This window comes from Ranitomeya variabilis, chromosome 4, assembly GCF_051348905.1.
Source record: "Ranitomeya variabilis isolate aRanVar5 chromosome 4, aRanVar5.hap1, whole genome shotgun sequence".
Classification (NCBI taxonomy): Eukaryota; Metazoa; Chordata; class Amphibia; order Anura; family Dendrobatidae; genus Ranitomeya; species Ranitomeya variabilis.
Window position 1 is genome coordinate 174,310,275 of NC_135235.1, and position 16,021 is coordinate 174,326,295.

Here is a 16,021-nt window from a genome sequence, read left to right on the forward strand (position 1 = left end):
AGAGTGTAGGAAAGTGTTGAGCCGTACTGCGAGCTTTGGGAGGCAGAATGAAAAATTCAACAGCATGTGAAGAATTGGTTTCATATTTTTTCACACCATTCCTCATTCGGTATAATTGATTAGGCGACTTTATTCTTTGGGTTGGTGCGATTGCAGCGATACCACATTTATATTGGGTTTTATGTTTGGCTGCTGACACACACTAAAAGATGCTTTTTATTGCAAAAGAATAGGTTTTTGCATCACCACATTTTGAGAGCTAAAATTTTTCCAGATTTTGGCCCACAGAGCCACGTGAGGGCTTGTTTTTTGCAGAATAAGTTGACGTTTTTATTGGTACCATTTACAGACACATGACATGTTTTGATCGCTTTCTATTTCGATTTTTGGGAGGCATAATAAACAAAACCCAGCAATTCAGGAATGTCATTCCACATGTGGTAAAATTGGTAAGGCAGTCTTACTCTCCGGGTCAGTACGATTACGATACCTCATTTATATCTTTTTTATGTTTTGGCGCTTTTACACTATAAAAACTATTTTATAGAAAAAATAACTATTTTTGCATCACTTTATTCTGAGAACTATAACTTTGTTATTTTTCTGCTGATGGAGCTGTATGGAGGCTTTTTTTGCGAGACAAGATGACATTTTCAGCGGTACCATGTTTATTTATATCCGGCTTTTTGATCGTGTTTTATTCCACTTTTTGATCGGTGGTATGATGATAAAGCATTGTTTTTTGCCTTGTTTTTATGGTGTTTACAAAAGGGGTTAACTAGTGGGACAGTTTTATAGGACGGGCCATTGCGGACGCGGCGATACCAAATATGTGTAATTTTGTTTATTTTTTTTTATACAAGTATTTATTTATAGATACAAAATCTTTTGCTTTTTCATTTTTGATTATTTTTACAATTATTTTAAAAAAATGTTTTTACTTTTTTTTAATTTTTTTACTTTGTCCCACTGTGGAACTATCATTTTTTGCAGACTGACCGCTTGTATAGTATGGAGACTGTCAGTTCTGCACTGACAGGGAAAGTTGTTGATCATGCACTGCACATGATCAAGCAACTTTCCTAGCTCCGGTGACCTAGATGTCGTCATGACGACATAGGGTCACCATGGCCATGGCAATGATCGGGACCCTGCGTCACGCTGCGGGGTTTCCCTCTGCCAGCTCCTGGAATGCTGCGATCGTGTTTGACTTCAGCATTTAGGGGGTTACAGTGCTGGGAGTGGTGCCAGTTCTCAGAATCAGCTGACACCTGGCGACGATCGCACGCGCACAGCCCGTGTGCGCGGGTGATCGCGATGACATAATAATCCATGTCTAGTCAATAAGGCCCAGAGACCAGTGACGTATTATTACTCCAGATGTCAGAAAGGGGTTAAGTTGAGGGTGCCAACAATTTTTTGTGGACCATTTTTGGGGTTTTGTGTGAAATAATGTCCAATTTGCTTTTTTTTCTGTTTGTGTCACTGCTCCAAAATACACAAAGGAAATAAATGTGTACAACATAATGTGTAATTGCAATAATTTTCTGAGAGAAATACTTTTAAATATAAATAAAATAAAAAATAAATTTTCTGGAACAATTTCAAGGATGCTAACCCTTTCGGCCATAACTGTAGGTGTTAACCTGGCATAGGTTAGAAGTACTTTACTTCATAGCACCTGAAAACAGTTGTGGTATTGAAATACCCAATACTAAACCCTACCTGGGATAAAGTTGTTCAATGTAAATAAGCCTTTGTCCATTAATTGAATGTTGTTGCTATATAGGCTTCAAAATCATTGTTTGGTTACTTTTCTTTCTTTCTTTTCTTTTTTAAACATTTTGCAATTGAGCTAGTAACAGTTAGGCCCCTTTCAAACATCATTTTTTTGCTATCAGTCACAATCTGTCGAATTTTGAAAAAAAGGGATCCGGCGACTGATACCGCCCAATCCGTTTTTTCTCATAGACTTGTATTAGCGACGGATGGCCTCACATTTCATCCGTCGTTCTTTCGGATCTATTGAAAATTGTCTGGCGGCTGGAGACAATGGACAAAGTAACGTTTTTTGTGTACTTTGAAAAAACGGACAGCGACGAATCCGGTGCCGTCCGTCGTTTGCTCGAATGGAAGCCTATGGGTGCCGGATCCGTCAAATGACGGAATCCAGCGACGGATTCCATTCTTTTTTAACTGAGCATGCTCCGATTTTTTTTTTTAGAATCCAATTAGCCAGATCCCCTAGTCGGATGCGTAAAAAAAAAAAAGGATCAGTGGCATCAGTTTTTCACAATCTGCGACGAATCCGTTGATCCGTCGAGCCAACGGATTGTGACTGACGGCAAAAAAATGATGTCTGAAATGGGCCTTATAGTGCTGGGCAATACATTACCACTAGGGATTACATCCCTTCAAACCCACTACACAGTAAGGGTATGTGCACACGTCAGGATTTCTTGCAGAAATTTCCTGAAGAAAACCGGAAATTTTCTGCAAGTAATCCGCATTTTTTTTTAGCATTTTGCAAGCGTAATTAGCTTGCAGAATGCTAAAGTTTTCCAAGCGATCTGTAGCATCGCTTGGAAAACTGACTGACAGGTTGGTCACACTTGTCAAACATAGTGTTTGACAAGTGTGACCAACTTTTTACTATAGATGATGCTTATGCAGCATCTATAGTAAAAGATAGAATGTTTAAAAATAATAAAAAAAAGAAAAAAATGGTTATACTCACCCTCTGCAGACAGCCGATATCCTCAGCGGCGTCCGTTCCTATAGATGGTGTGGTTCAGGACCTTCGATGACGTCGCGGTCACGTGAGCGGTCACATAACCGGTCTCACGACCAATCACAAGACAGCGAAGTCATCGCAGGTCCTTCACCACACCATCTATAGGAACCGAAGCGGCAGCATGCAGTGGTGAGAGGCGGGAACACTCCGGGGGCCATCGAAGGTAAGTATATGACTATTTTTTATTTTAATTCTTTTTTTTTGACCAATTATATGGTGCCCAGTCCGTGGAGGAGAGTCTCCTCTCCTCCACCCTGGGTACCAACCGCACATAATCTGCTTACTTCACGCATGGTGGGCACAGCCCCGTGCGGAAAGTAAGCAGATCAATGCACTCCTAGGTGTGCGGAATCCCCGCAATTCCGCAAATTTAATGAACATGTTGCTTTTTTTTCCGCAATGCGATTTTTTCGCGGAAAAAAATGCAGCATGTGCACAAAATATGCGGAATACACTGAAAATAATGGGAGGCATATGTAAGCGTTTTTTTTGCGTTTTTTTTGCGTTTTTATAGCGAAAAAACTCAAAAAAAACCGCGAAAAATACTGAAAGTGTGCACATGGCCTTAACAAGGAATATAATCAACACTCTATAACACCCTTTTTGTGGATAGAAAAATAAGAGAAAGCTTGAGGCAAGGATGAAGACTTAGGGAGGTAGGGGTTAAGCCACCTGGTCCTATTGATATGCCAATTTGTAACCCTGTAAAAAGAACTGCAGACAGGCTCTATTCAGCAATGGTCACTTTAAAGAGCCCAATTTCTATGAGACAATAATCTCATCACAGTGGGATAACACAGAGCAGCAGGAACTATCTGACAAGAGTAAGCACAGATAACTGGTGGGGGGCAGGGTAGAGAAAATCCCAACTATTTTTCACTCTGACTTTTTTTCAATGTATATCTAAGACAGAGAAAAGAAAAACCATCTATAAATGCTTTATACATTGCCATAAGTACATGCACAAACTGTTCTGCTATAGTGCACACAAGCAATTAAAGTGTTAATTATTTAATAATGCCAAGGAGGTGACAGATAAAAACATTGCAGCCAGCAACAAAACACTGGAATTCTTTTCAGTGAGTTCCAAAACGTCTGGATTCTAACTCAAAGCTGAAGTGGAGTTGGAGCCAAAGTGTCTATGTATCATCAGTGTGAAAAAAAAAAGAACCTCTGCTCTATGTGCAGCTGCCAAAATGAGGCCAAGTCTGGCAGAGAGGAGGACTTGTGGTTTCACCAGTAGTTTACCATCAATGTATACTGGCCACTAACCAGCAACAGGTCGTGGGATACTACACATCTAGAAATCTGTCCGCTGCGAGGACTGGCTAGGATCCTCACTAAATGTCAGAGCAATAATGACACTTACCTAAAACCGCAGACCCACAAAAGGCGGTTTCATTCTAAGTGCTAGTTTGCGGATTCATTCAGGTTCGGAATCAGACCTATCTCAATTTTAGGCGAATGGCATCAATAAAAAAATATCTGTGTATTCAGTTACCAGTAAAGGGGAAATATACCACAATGTGTGTTTAATACTTAACAATATATGAATTAACACATGTGGAATTATATACTTAAGGTACCTTCACACGAAGCGACGCTGCAGCGATAGCGACAACGATGTCGATCGCTGCAGCGTCGCTGTTTGGTCGCTGGAGAGCTGTCACACAGACCGCTCTCCAGCGATCAACTATGCCGAGGTCCCCTGGTAACCAGGGTAAACATCGGGTAACTAAGCGCAGGGCCGCGCTTAGTAACCCGATGTTTACCCTGGTTACCAGCGTAAAATCTAAAAAAAACAAACAGCACATACTTACATTCACGTCCCCCTGCGTCCACTTCCTGACTGACTGAGCGCCGTACAGTGAGAGCAGAGCGGTGACGTCACCGCTGTGCTGCTTTCACTTTCACTTTGCGGCGCTGAGTCAGAGGAGGAAGCAGACTGCAGGGGACGCAATGTGAGTATGTGCTGTTTGTTTTTTTTACATTTTACGCTAGTAACCAGGGTAAACATCGGGTAACTAAGCGCGGCCCTGCGCTTAGTAACCCGATGTTTACCCTGGTTACCAGTGTAAAATATCGCTGGTATCGTTGCTTTTGCTTTCAAACACAACGATACACAGCGATCGGACGACCAAATAAAGTTCTGGACTTTATTCAGCGACCAGCGACATCACAGCAGGATCCTGATCGCTGCTGCGTGTCAAACGAAACGATATCGCTAGCGAGGACGCTGCAACGTCACGGATTGCTAGCGATATCGTTATAATGTCGTTTCGTGTGAAGGTACCTTTAACAAAAAAGTGTGAAACAACTGAAATTATGTCTTATATTCTGGGTTCTTCAAAGTAGCCACCTTTTGCTTTGATGACGGCTTTCCACACTCTTGGCATTCTCTTGATGAGCTTCAAGAGGTAGTCACCGGAAATGGTCTTCCAACAATCTTGAAGGAGTTCTCAGAGATGCTTAGCACTTGTTGGCCCTTTTGCCTTCACTCTGCGGTCCAGCTCACCCCAAACCATCTCGATTGGGTTCAGGTCTGGTGACTGTGGAGGCCAGGTCATCTGGCGTAGCACCCCATCACTCTCCTTCTTGGTCAAATAGCCCTTACACAGCCTGGAGGTGTGTTTGGGGTCATTGTCCTGTTGAAAAATAAATGATGGTCCAACTAAACGCAAACCGGATGGAATAGCATGCCGCTGCAAGATGCTGTGGTAGCCATGCTGGTTCAGTATGCCTTCAATTTTGAATAAATCCCCAACAGTGTCACCAGCAAAGCACCCCCATACCATCACACTTCCTCCTCCATGCTTCACGGTGGGAACCAGGCATGTAGAGTCTATCCGTTCACCTTTTCTGCGTCGCACAAAGACACGGTGGTTGGAACCAAAGATCTCAAATTTGGACTCATCAGACCAAAGCACAGATTTCCACTGGTCTAATGTCCATTCCTTGTGTTCTTTAGCCCAAACAAGTCTCTTCTGCTTGTTGCCTGTCCTTAGCAGTGGTTTCCTAGCAGCTATTTTACCATGAAGGCCTGCTGCACAAAGTCTCCTCTTAACAGTTGTTGTAGAGATGTGTCTGCTGTTAGAACTCCGTGTGGCATTGACCTGGTCTCTAATCTGAGCTTCTGTTAACTTGCAATTTCTGAGGCTGGTGACTCGGATAAACTTATCCTCAGAAGCAGAGGTGACTCTTGGTCTTCCTTTCCTGGGGCAGTCCTCATGTGAGCCAGTTTCTTTGTAGCGCTTGATGGTTTTTGCCACTGCACTTGGGGACACTTTCAAAGTTTGCCCAATTTTTTGGACTGACTGACCTTCATTTTTTAAAATAATGATGGCCACTCATTTTTCTTTACTTAGCTGCTTTTTTCTTGCCATAATACAAATTCTAACAGTCTATTCAGTAGGACTATCAGCTGTGTATCCACCAGACTTCTGCACAACACAACTGATGGTCCCAACCCCATTTATAAGGCAAGAAATCCCACTTATTAAACCTGACAGGGCACACCTGTGAATTGAAAACCATTCCCGGTGACTACCTCTTGAAGCTCATCAAGAGAATGCCAAGAGTGTGCAAAGCAGTCATCAAAGCAAAAGGTGGCTACTTTGAAGAACCTAGAATATAAGACACTAGATGGTGGCCTGATTCTAACGTATCGGGTATTCTAGAATATGTAGGTAGTATATAGCACAGGCTACGGACTATATTGCACAGTGACGTAGTATATAACACAACCGACTTAGTATATAACATAGCTACGTAGTATATAACAGAGCTACGTAGTATGTAACAGAGCCACGTAGTAAATAACATAGCCATGTAGTGTATTGCACAGGTATGTAGTATATTGGTCAGCCACGTAGTATATAGCAGAGCCACGTAGTATATAACATAGCCACGTAGTATATTGCACAGGCACGTAGTATATTGCACAGCCATGTAGTATATAACACAGTCATGTAGTATATAACACAGTCATGTAGTGTACTGCACAGCTATGTAGTGTATTGGTCAGTGACGTAGTATATAGCAGAGCCACGTAGTATATAACATAGCCACGTAGTATATTGTAGAGGCACGTAGTATATTGCATAGCTACGAAGTATATTGCACAGCCAGGTAGTATATAACAGAGCCACTTAGTATATTGCACAGTCGACGTAGTATATAACAGAACCGACACAGCCACATAGTATATTGCACAGCTACGTAGTATATAACACAGAGCACGTAGTATATTGCACAGCCACGTAGTATATTGGACAGTCACGTTGTATATTGCACATTCACGTTGTATATTGCCCAGCTACATAGTAAATAGCACAGAGATGTAGTATATAACAGAGCCCACGCAGTATGTAACACAGCCCACGTAGTATATAGCAATGTGGGCACTATATGCGTGGTTAAAAAAGACTTAAAATAAAAAATAAACATATACTCACCTTCCGAAGGCCCCTTGAAGTCCTGGCGCCTGTGTGCGGTGCACGCGGCAGCTTCCGGTCCCAGGGTTGGTAGGAGCGCAGGACCTGTGATGACGTTGCGGTCACATGACCGTGACGTCATGGCAGGTCCTTCTCGCATAGCATTCTTGGCACCGGAACCTGCCGCTTGCACTGCCGAGGACAGTGCGCGACGTCGGAAGGTGAGAATAACTTTTTTTTTATTATTATTATTTGTAACATTAGATCTTTTTACCATTGATGCTGCATACGCAGCATCAATAGTAAAAAGTTGGTCACATCGTTAATAGCTGTGGTAACGGAGTGCGTTACACCGCAGTCCGTTAACGCTGGCATTAACCCTGTGTGAGCACTCAGCGCTGACTGCAGGGCAGTAAAGCAGCGGCCATTTCGCTGCCAGGCTATGGCTGTCGCTGATTGGTTGTGGCAATGGTCGTGGGTGTTTTGCCATGACCAATCAGCGACTTGGATTTCCATGACAGACAGAGGCCGCGACCAATGAATATCCGTGACAAACAGACAGAAGGACAGACAGAAAGACGGAAGTGACCCTTAGACAATTATATAGTAGATAATTTCAGTTGTTTCACACTTTTTTGTTAAGTATATAATTCCACATGTGTTAATTCATAGTTTTGATGCCTTCAGTGTGAATGTAACATAGTAACATAGTTATTAAGGTTGAAGGAAGACTTTAAGTCCATCTAGTTCAACCCATAGCCTAACCTAACATGCCCTAACATGTTGATCCAGGGGAAGGCAAAAAAAACCATGTGGTAAATAGTAAGCTCCACATTGGGGAAAAAAATTCCTTCCCGACTCCACATACGGCAATCAGACTAGTTCCCAGGATCAATGCCCTATCAAGGAATCTAGTATATATACCCTGTAACATTATACTTTTCCAGAAAGGTATCCAGTCCCCTCTTAAATTTAAGTAATTAATCACTCATTACAATATCATACGGCAGAGAGTTCCATAGTCTCACCGCTCTTACAGTAAAGAATCCGCCTCTGTTATTAAGCTTAAACCTTCTTTCCTCCAGACGTAGAGGATGCCCCCTTGTCCCTGTCTCAGGTCTATGATTAAAAAGATCATCAGAAAGGTCTTTGTACTGTCCCCTCATATATTTATACATTAAAATAAGATCACCCCTTAGTCTTCGTTTTTCCAAACTAAATAGCCCCAAGTGTAATAACCTATCTTGGTACTGCAGACCCCCCAGTCCTCTAATAACCTTGGTCGCTCTTCTCTGCACCCGCTCTAGTTCAGCTATGTCTTTCTTATACACCGGAGACCAGAACTGTGCACAGTATTCTAAGTGTGGTACAATTTTCATCGTCATGAAAATACAGAAAAATCTTTAAATGAGAAGGTGTGTCCAAACTTTTGGTCTGTACTGTACCTGTCATACATTTCAAGGGAATCTGTCATCATAATTTCTCACCTCAAACTATTTATGTGTATGTAGTTCTTTTAAATACCTTTACATGGCCAGTCCACTCCTCCATCAGCGTTTGAATTTATATGCAAATGAGGCTGTAGATCTATGGTAGATCTGAAGCCTTTTTCACTCCATCTCTATTCCCAAACTAGCGTTGTCTCCTTTTGCCTAAAGTTACACAGCAGAGAGGCTGTCAGCTAAGCAGGAGGATGAATAGAGCTGGAGTGACAGAGGCTTCAGATCTACCATAGCTCTCAAGCCTCATTGTCACATGAATTCAAACCCTAATTTCTTAGTGAAGAGGAACAAACTGGCCATGTAAAGGTATTGCTGGACTTGTCTTTGAAAGAGCTACATGTGCATAAAAATAGTTTGGGGGCAGGAATTCTGCTGACAGATTGCCGTCAACCATGTGTTTCCATGTGGCCTTAGTCCAGGGAAAAATAAAAGAGTGAGGGACTTAGAATGTTTTAAGGCCATGTGCACACGCTGCGGATTCCATTGCGGAATTTTCCGCAGCGGATTTGATAAATCCGCAATCCAAAACCGCTGCGGTTTTTACTGCGGATTTATTGCGGTTTTTATTGCGGTTTCCGCTGCGGGTTTTCACCTGCAGTTTCCTATTGGAGCAGGTGAAAAACTGCTGCGGATTCCGCACAAAGAATTGACATGCTGCGGAAAATAAACTGCTGCGTTTCCGCGCGTTTTTTTCCGCAGCATGTGCACTGCGGATTTCATTTCCCATAGCTTTACATGGTACTGTAAATGCATGGGAAACTGCTGCGGATCCACAACTGCAGAAACGCTGCGGATCCACAGCAAAATCCGCAGCGTGTGCACATACCCTAAGGCCATGTTCACACGCTGCGGTTTTTACCGCGGAACCGCCGCGATTTTGATGCTGCGGGTCCGCAGCAGTTTCCATAGCGTTTACATTAACATGTAAACCCTATGGAAACCGCAAACCGCAGTGCACATGCTGCGGGAAAAACCGCGCAGAAACGCAGCGGTTTACAACCCGCAGCATGTCACTTCTTTGTGCAGAATCGCTGCGATTCTGCACCCATAGAAATGCATTGAACCGCTTACTTCCCGCATGGGGCTGTGCCCACGTTGCGGGAAGTAAGCGGATAATGTGCGGGTGGTACCCGGGGTGGAGGAGAGGAGACTCTCCTCCAGGCCCTGGGAACCATAAAATAGTGTAAAAAAAAGAATTAAAATAAAAAATGAAGCTATACTCACCTCTCAGCGCTGCCCGCGGCCGTCCGGTCTCAGTTGCTGTGCCGAACAGGACCTGTGGTGACGTCGCGGTCACATGACCGTGATGACGCCGCGGTCACATGACCGTGACGTCACGAAGGTCCTTGTCGGCACAGCCGCTTGCAGCGCCGGGGAGATCGCGACGTCAGAGGGTGAGTATAGCCAATTTTTATTATTTTTTACATTACTATTGATGCTGCATATTGCTGCATATGCAGCATCAATAGTACAGCAGTAATCCCGCAGCGGAAACCGCGGAACAAACCGCGATAAATCTGCAGGGATAACCACAGCGGTTTTGCCCTGCAGATTTTCAATTCCGCTGCGGGATTAACCCGCAGAGGAACCCGCAGCGTGTGAACATGGCCTAAAGGGTTCAAAAGAGGTTACAAAAAAGTCTACTTTTCTTGTTTACATAAACTGTACCGCTGTTGTCAGTGTTAGCCAGCATAAGTACATGTGGAGGTTGCCTGGTTGCTAGGGAATCCCCACATGTACTTATGCTGGCTAACAGATGCAAATCATTCAGATGCGGCAAAGAAAACTAAATCTCCGAGCACTAAAAAATACATCACTAGTGGTCACACGTTGTTATACCAAAGAAACTTGGCGAAGCTGAGGTCAGACAGAGCACAAAGTGACAGCTTTCGCCTTAATTAAAGTCAATTACTGTGTTGGTGGATACACTGAATCCTGTTTTCAGAGCTTCAGAATGAGGCTGCCGTCACACTAGCAGTATTTGGTCAGTATTTTACATCAGTATTTGTAAGCCAAAACCAGGAGTGGAACAATTAGAGGAAAAGTATAATAGAAACATATGCACCACTTCTGCATTTATCACCCACTCCTGGTTTTGGCTTACAAATACTGATGTAAAATACTGACCAAATACTGCTAGTGTGACGGCAGCCTGAAGCCCTGAGGTGTGGTAAAATGTGATGTGAACCCAGCATGAGACTGGTAAAAATCTAAACTGTCAGATCCTTGCGTTCCTTGAAAGGACATACCCTAGGGATTGCTCGTCAGTCCTTATAGTATTTAGGCCTCATTCAGACATCCATGAAACATGGTCCAAATAGGGGATTAGCTGCAGGTCTACTGCCAAAAAACTTGACAGCCTCATAGACATTTATGAGGCTGTCAAGTTCAGATCAAGAGACCCATGGCCAGTCTGTCTGAATGAGGCTTTAAAGGGAACCTGTCACCACGTTTTTGGAAGATGGGATAAAAATAGCGTTAAATAGGGGCAGAGGTGGGCATTACATTAGTGTGTTTGTTATGCGTTTATTACCCACCTAAGTTGCCGAAATACCTTTGCAAAGTCTCCGTTTTCGCCTGTCAATCAGGCTGGTCTGGTCAAAAGGGCGTTGTCTTCCCCCAGATTTTGCGTAGTTTTCCGTTGGTGGCGTAGTGGTGTGCGCATGCCCAAGGTCCCGAATCCTCTGCCAGGGGATTTAAAAGAGCGCGCTGTTCGTTTTCATTGGTGATCGGTGGGCGCGGCCATCTTCCTTTGGCCGCGCGTGCGCAGAAGCGGCGCTCTGCTGGCCGCGGCTTCAGGAAAATGGCCGCCGCGATATCCATCTGCGCACGCGCGGCAACCCGCGGCCATTTTCCTGAAGCCGCGGCCAGCAGAGCGCCGCTTCTGCGCACGCGCGGCCAAAGGAAGATGGCCGCGCCCACCGATCACCAATGAAAACGAACAGCGCGCTCTTTTAAATCCCCTGGCAGAGGATTCAGGACTTTGGGCATGCGCACACCACTACGCCACCAACGGAAAACTACGCAAAATCTGGGGGAAGACAAGACGCCCTTTTGACCAGACCAGCCTGATTGACAGGCGAAAACGGAGTCTTTGCAAAGGTATTTCGGCAACTTAGGTGGGTAATAAACGCATAACAAACACACTAATGTAATGCCCACCTCTGCCCCTATTTAACGCTATTTTTATCCCATCTTCCAAAAACGTGGTGACAGGTTCCCTTTAAGTTTTTGTCTGATACAGCTGAAATTGGTGAGATACTGCAAGAAAACCCACTGTATCTATGGCTAGTTTGACTTTTTGTAGTTGTGCAGGAGTAGTAGTGTAGTGTATGCCTCATCCATAAGGCTGCTATCACACTGTACACATTCACTCAGTTCACCTAAACATTAAATACACAATCTGTGCAATGCAATTTTGTTACCTTTGAGAACACAATGCACTGAACAATGACAGCATGCTAGTTTTAAGCGTATGTTATGTTCACACTTGGTGCTTTTGCCAGTGTAATGGGTGTGTAGAATAGGCATTGTTTTACAGTACCAGCAAAATCAATGACATTCCTGAAATCTCATGCACACGCTGGATTTTTTTTGATGCTTGTATTTTGAGCCCTGTTGGATTTTTGCCAAGACGCAGCATGCCTATTATTTCAGTGTTCAAATAACGGGTGAAAAATGCCAGCAAAAACTCAGCAAAAAAATTAACATAAAAATGCATTAGAAAAAATGTGTGTTGTACGTAGTGTTTTTACTGCCATAATTCTGTTTTTTGGTTTAGAAAAAACCCGCAACATGTGGCCATACCTGAATAGTAAATTCACAGACTGTGAATTTGCTGGGGACACCTTTCATAGCAAATCCATGTGTCCACAAGTAAGTCAGGAGTGGCAGATCCACATAACATTGTGTTGATCTTGCAGATTTCCATGCAGACTAACAAAGTAATTAAGAGTTTAAAAAACTGAAAGACGACAACACTCATCTTTGCAGTCCCATTCCTCCATCCCATGTGGTTGCTACAGCCTGATTGCTGTAGGTGTCACACGGGAAAGGTGGCCGGCATAGAAAGCCAAAGAGGCAGAGGGGAGTGTAAAAAAAAAAGGTTTAAAATAGGAAAAGAGTATCATGTCTTTATTTGCAGATTGTGCTGCAGACTACAATGAACTCCACTGTGCTGTGTATTCGTAATTCAATAAATGGGAGAATCTGCAATAAGCCGCATTATGAATGCATAGTTGGCGTAGGCCATTTATTAACAAGTGATGATCATTACTGGTCACAGTAGAAAGTTTCTGTATGTTAGTGGCACCAGACTTCCCAGCCTTGTAGAAGGGCAATGTCTAACAGCACCTACAGCTTAGAAGTTATTATTATTATAGCCCATTTATTCCATGGCACTTTACATGTGAGCAGGGGTATACACAACAAAAGACAAGTACACTAATCTTGAACAAAACCAGTCACCTACTGGTACAGGAGGAGAGAGGACCCTGCCCCTGAGGACCCACAGTCTACAAATCTGCAGTGTGAAGACCTCAGCGAGTCAACAGGTAGATTTCAAAATTGGACATCAGCACCACTGACAATTCACACATCATATGCTACTTCCACAGGAAATAATGAAGACCTGCAACATCAAAGTTCTGAGAAGTCAAAGAGAAATGTCTTCCATAATAATTAATGAGGATTCATATTTTGGGACTTTTCAACATCTTAAAGAAGCCCACGAATGTCAAGTATACTGCTAAAAACCGACAGACTGACGTGGTCCGAGCTCTCAGTGATACACGACTTGTCACTGTGTACTACTGCAGCATCCGGATACCATGCCCCAGTGAGTAGATACTAGGCGACGTATGGCAATCCATTTCTCTTCTTATTTCCCACCCCTAACGCACTGTAAGGAAGCTTTATGAGGGACTGTCAGCGCCACAGTGGCCATCACCCAAAATATCACAATATGTGTATGGCCGAGGAAAGATGCTGGAAATCACTACAGATTGTGAAGACGTCCAGACAAGAGGACAACAATCAGATGACTTTCCCTTAAATTCATGGTTCTGTGACAGAAGCCTGATATTTTCAGAACCAATGTGCAGTGATGTGCGGAATACAATATTATCGGCCACCACGTCTATGGCACGGAGCGCCCTACAAAGCTCTAGGACAGGACTCAGATGTCTGTCAGCAGGGGTCCCTGTACTGGTGGGTAGAGGAGCTGGGCCCGCCTTCCCTAACCCTACACATAGCATCATGTCACCATGCACTGCAACTCTCCACCCACAATGCACTATGCCAAAGGCATGCAGTCTATACACTGCAGAATGAGACTGCTCAGCACCTCACTCCCCTCCTCCCCAAAAAGAGAGCTACTTACCCACAAGTTTATGCACACCAGTCCTGCGGCTCACTTCCCCCCACCCCTCCTGGGCCCCACTCTCTGTGTCTTCTGTTGCAGAGGGGGGACCACATATGTCTCAGAGCACTTCCAGGCAAGACAGCCTCCCGCTGCAGAACAAAAGCCAGGCAGACTCAAGTGTTTCATTTGTGAGGCAGGCAGTGAGGAGCTCCCATCATGCTGTCTCTCCCTGCCCTCCCCTCTAAGGACACCCTGCTCAGTTCTCTCCTGCCTGTCCAGCTACTGCACAACACTCATCAATTATTAATTGCTTGTCTCCAGATTTCCAGGCAAAACCAATAACAGATGGGCTCCCTGCTAATGGCTCACAATGTACCAGCCAACAGCCTCCAGAGACAATGCAGGGAATCAGGCTAAGCCTCCTAACTTCACACATGCCCAGGCAGACACAATGTAGTCCCCCAGTGCAGTGCTGCAGTCTGAGCTCTGCTCACAAACCCATTAGCCAAGCAGGGGAAGAAGATGAATTTGTCTCACCTCAGCACCAAGCCTTCCCTTTCCACGCTCCCTGTCTGTTTGCTGTTCCACACACACAACCATACATGCACACACACACACATTCACACTAAGGCAGCCTCAGTCATTTGCCAGAAGGCAGAGAGAGACAGAGGAGGAGGAGGAGGAGGGGTAGTGGGAGAGAAAGGGAGGAAAGAAAAACCAAGCAGCTCACATTACAAAACTTACACTGAGGGGAGGTGCCAGGCGAGAGCCCTTAACCCTTCACTCACAGAGGCCACACACCGCCAACCGGCTGAGAAAAACACAGTCTACTTTTCTGGGGGTGCAGGTCAATTGCCATGTAATGCACAAGACATTCAGTGAGAACAGATAAATGGCTCCCTGTGAGCTGTACCCCAGGACACCGCAGCCTGCGGCTCCATTGGACAGTACCGCTTCGCGCATGGCGGCTGGGGCTATTGGCTTTCCATCTTCCCATAGAAGCACGACTGTCCATAAAAAGCCATGCAGATAGAGTGAGCAGGCAATTGTGCCAACACTCCGCACCATGACCCCAGAAAGAGTGCATCTATACCCACTCTTGGTACAAGACTGTACAGACCCCAAAAAAGCATCACGTCCATCTACTGCGATGGCTCTCCGTAAGAGAAAACAAATAATAATCTTGTAGATTTGACTACCGGCTAACAAAAATAAAAGAACTGCTCTTACAACGTGAGCTTTCATGGCTACTTTGGTCCAGCAAGGCACTAAAACCGTTTCATCCAGACAATCGGTAAAGTGGGTAATGATCAATAACAAATTGCCCCAAATAAAAGGATTTGGCATCATATTTCCTCTAAATAAGGCATGGACTTGGACTGGACAATAACAAATTGCCCCAAATAAAAGGATTTGGCATCATATTTCCAGTAAATGAGGCAGGGACTCGGACTGGCCTACGGGGATCCGGTAAATCCCCCGGTGGGCCCCTGTAACTGAGCCGCCTCCCACTCCTCTATATGAGCAGCAGTTGGCACAAGACACTGGAGTGACTATTTACAGAGGCAGCATCTCATCATTCATGTAACAAATGATCCAGTTTATTATTATTATTATTATAGATGAATTTGGGAATCAGCACAATGTAATAATTGTATGTAACAGGGGGCCTCTATGTTACTGGTGGGTCCATGGCTTCCCAGTCCAATGCTTTCTAAATAGACTATACCAAGCTTACACTGGTCTAAAAGAAACAACTGCTGGAAAAAAACACCCAATTAAAAAAGTTTTTCCTTTTACTTTATTAGATGCTTCTTTATAATTAACTGCTAATTAGTTTTAACATTTTGAGTAATTTATACTAACAGATTGCATGAGATAAATGTATCACTGCAGTGTCTAAAAACCTATTCTTACAATTAGATCTACA

General features: G+C 44.0%; 1 protein-coding gene across 9 annotated transcripts in view; it reads right to left on the reverse strand.

The window, feature by feature from the left end:
• ZMIZ1 (zinc finger MIZ-type containing 1) overlaps positions 1 to 16,021 on the reverse strand; it is a 626,177-nt gene that overhangs the window by 94,299 nt on the left and 515,857 nt on the right. Inside the window, exon 1 of one of the 9 annotated variants that reach the window (XM_077259403.1) lies at positions 14,629 to 14,758. The exons of 7 other annotated variants lie outside the window; for them this stretch is intronic. The gene's annotated coding sequence lies outside the window, so the exon portion shown is untranslated. Of the gene's footprint in view, positions 1 to 14,109; positions 14,323 to 14,628; positions 14,759 to 16,021 lie in introns of those variants that run through there. One more of the 9 variants, XM_077259404.1, reaches the window with a different exon arrangement.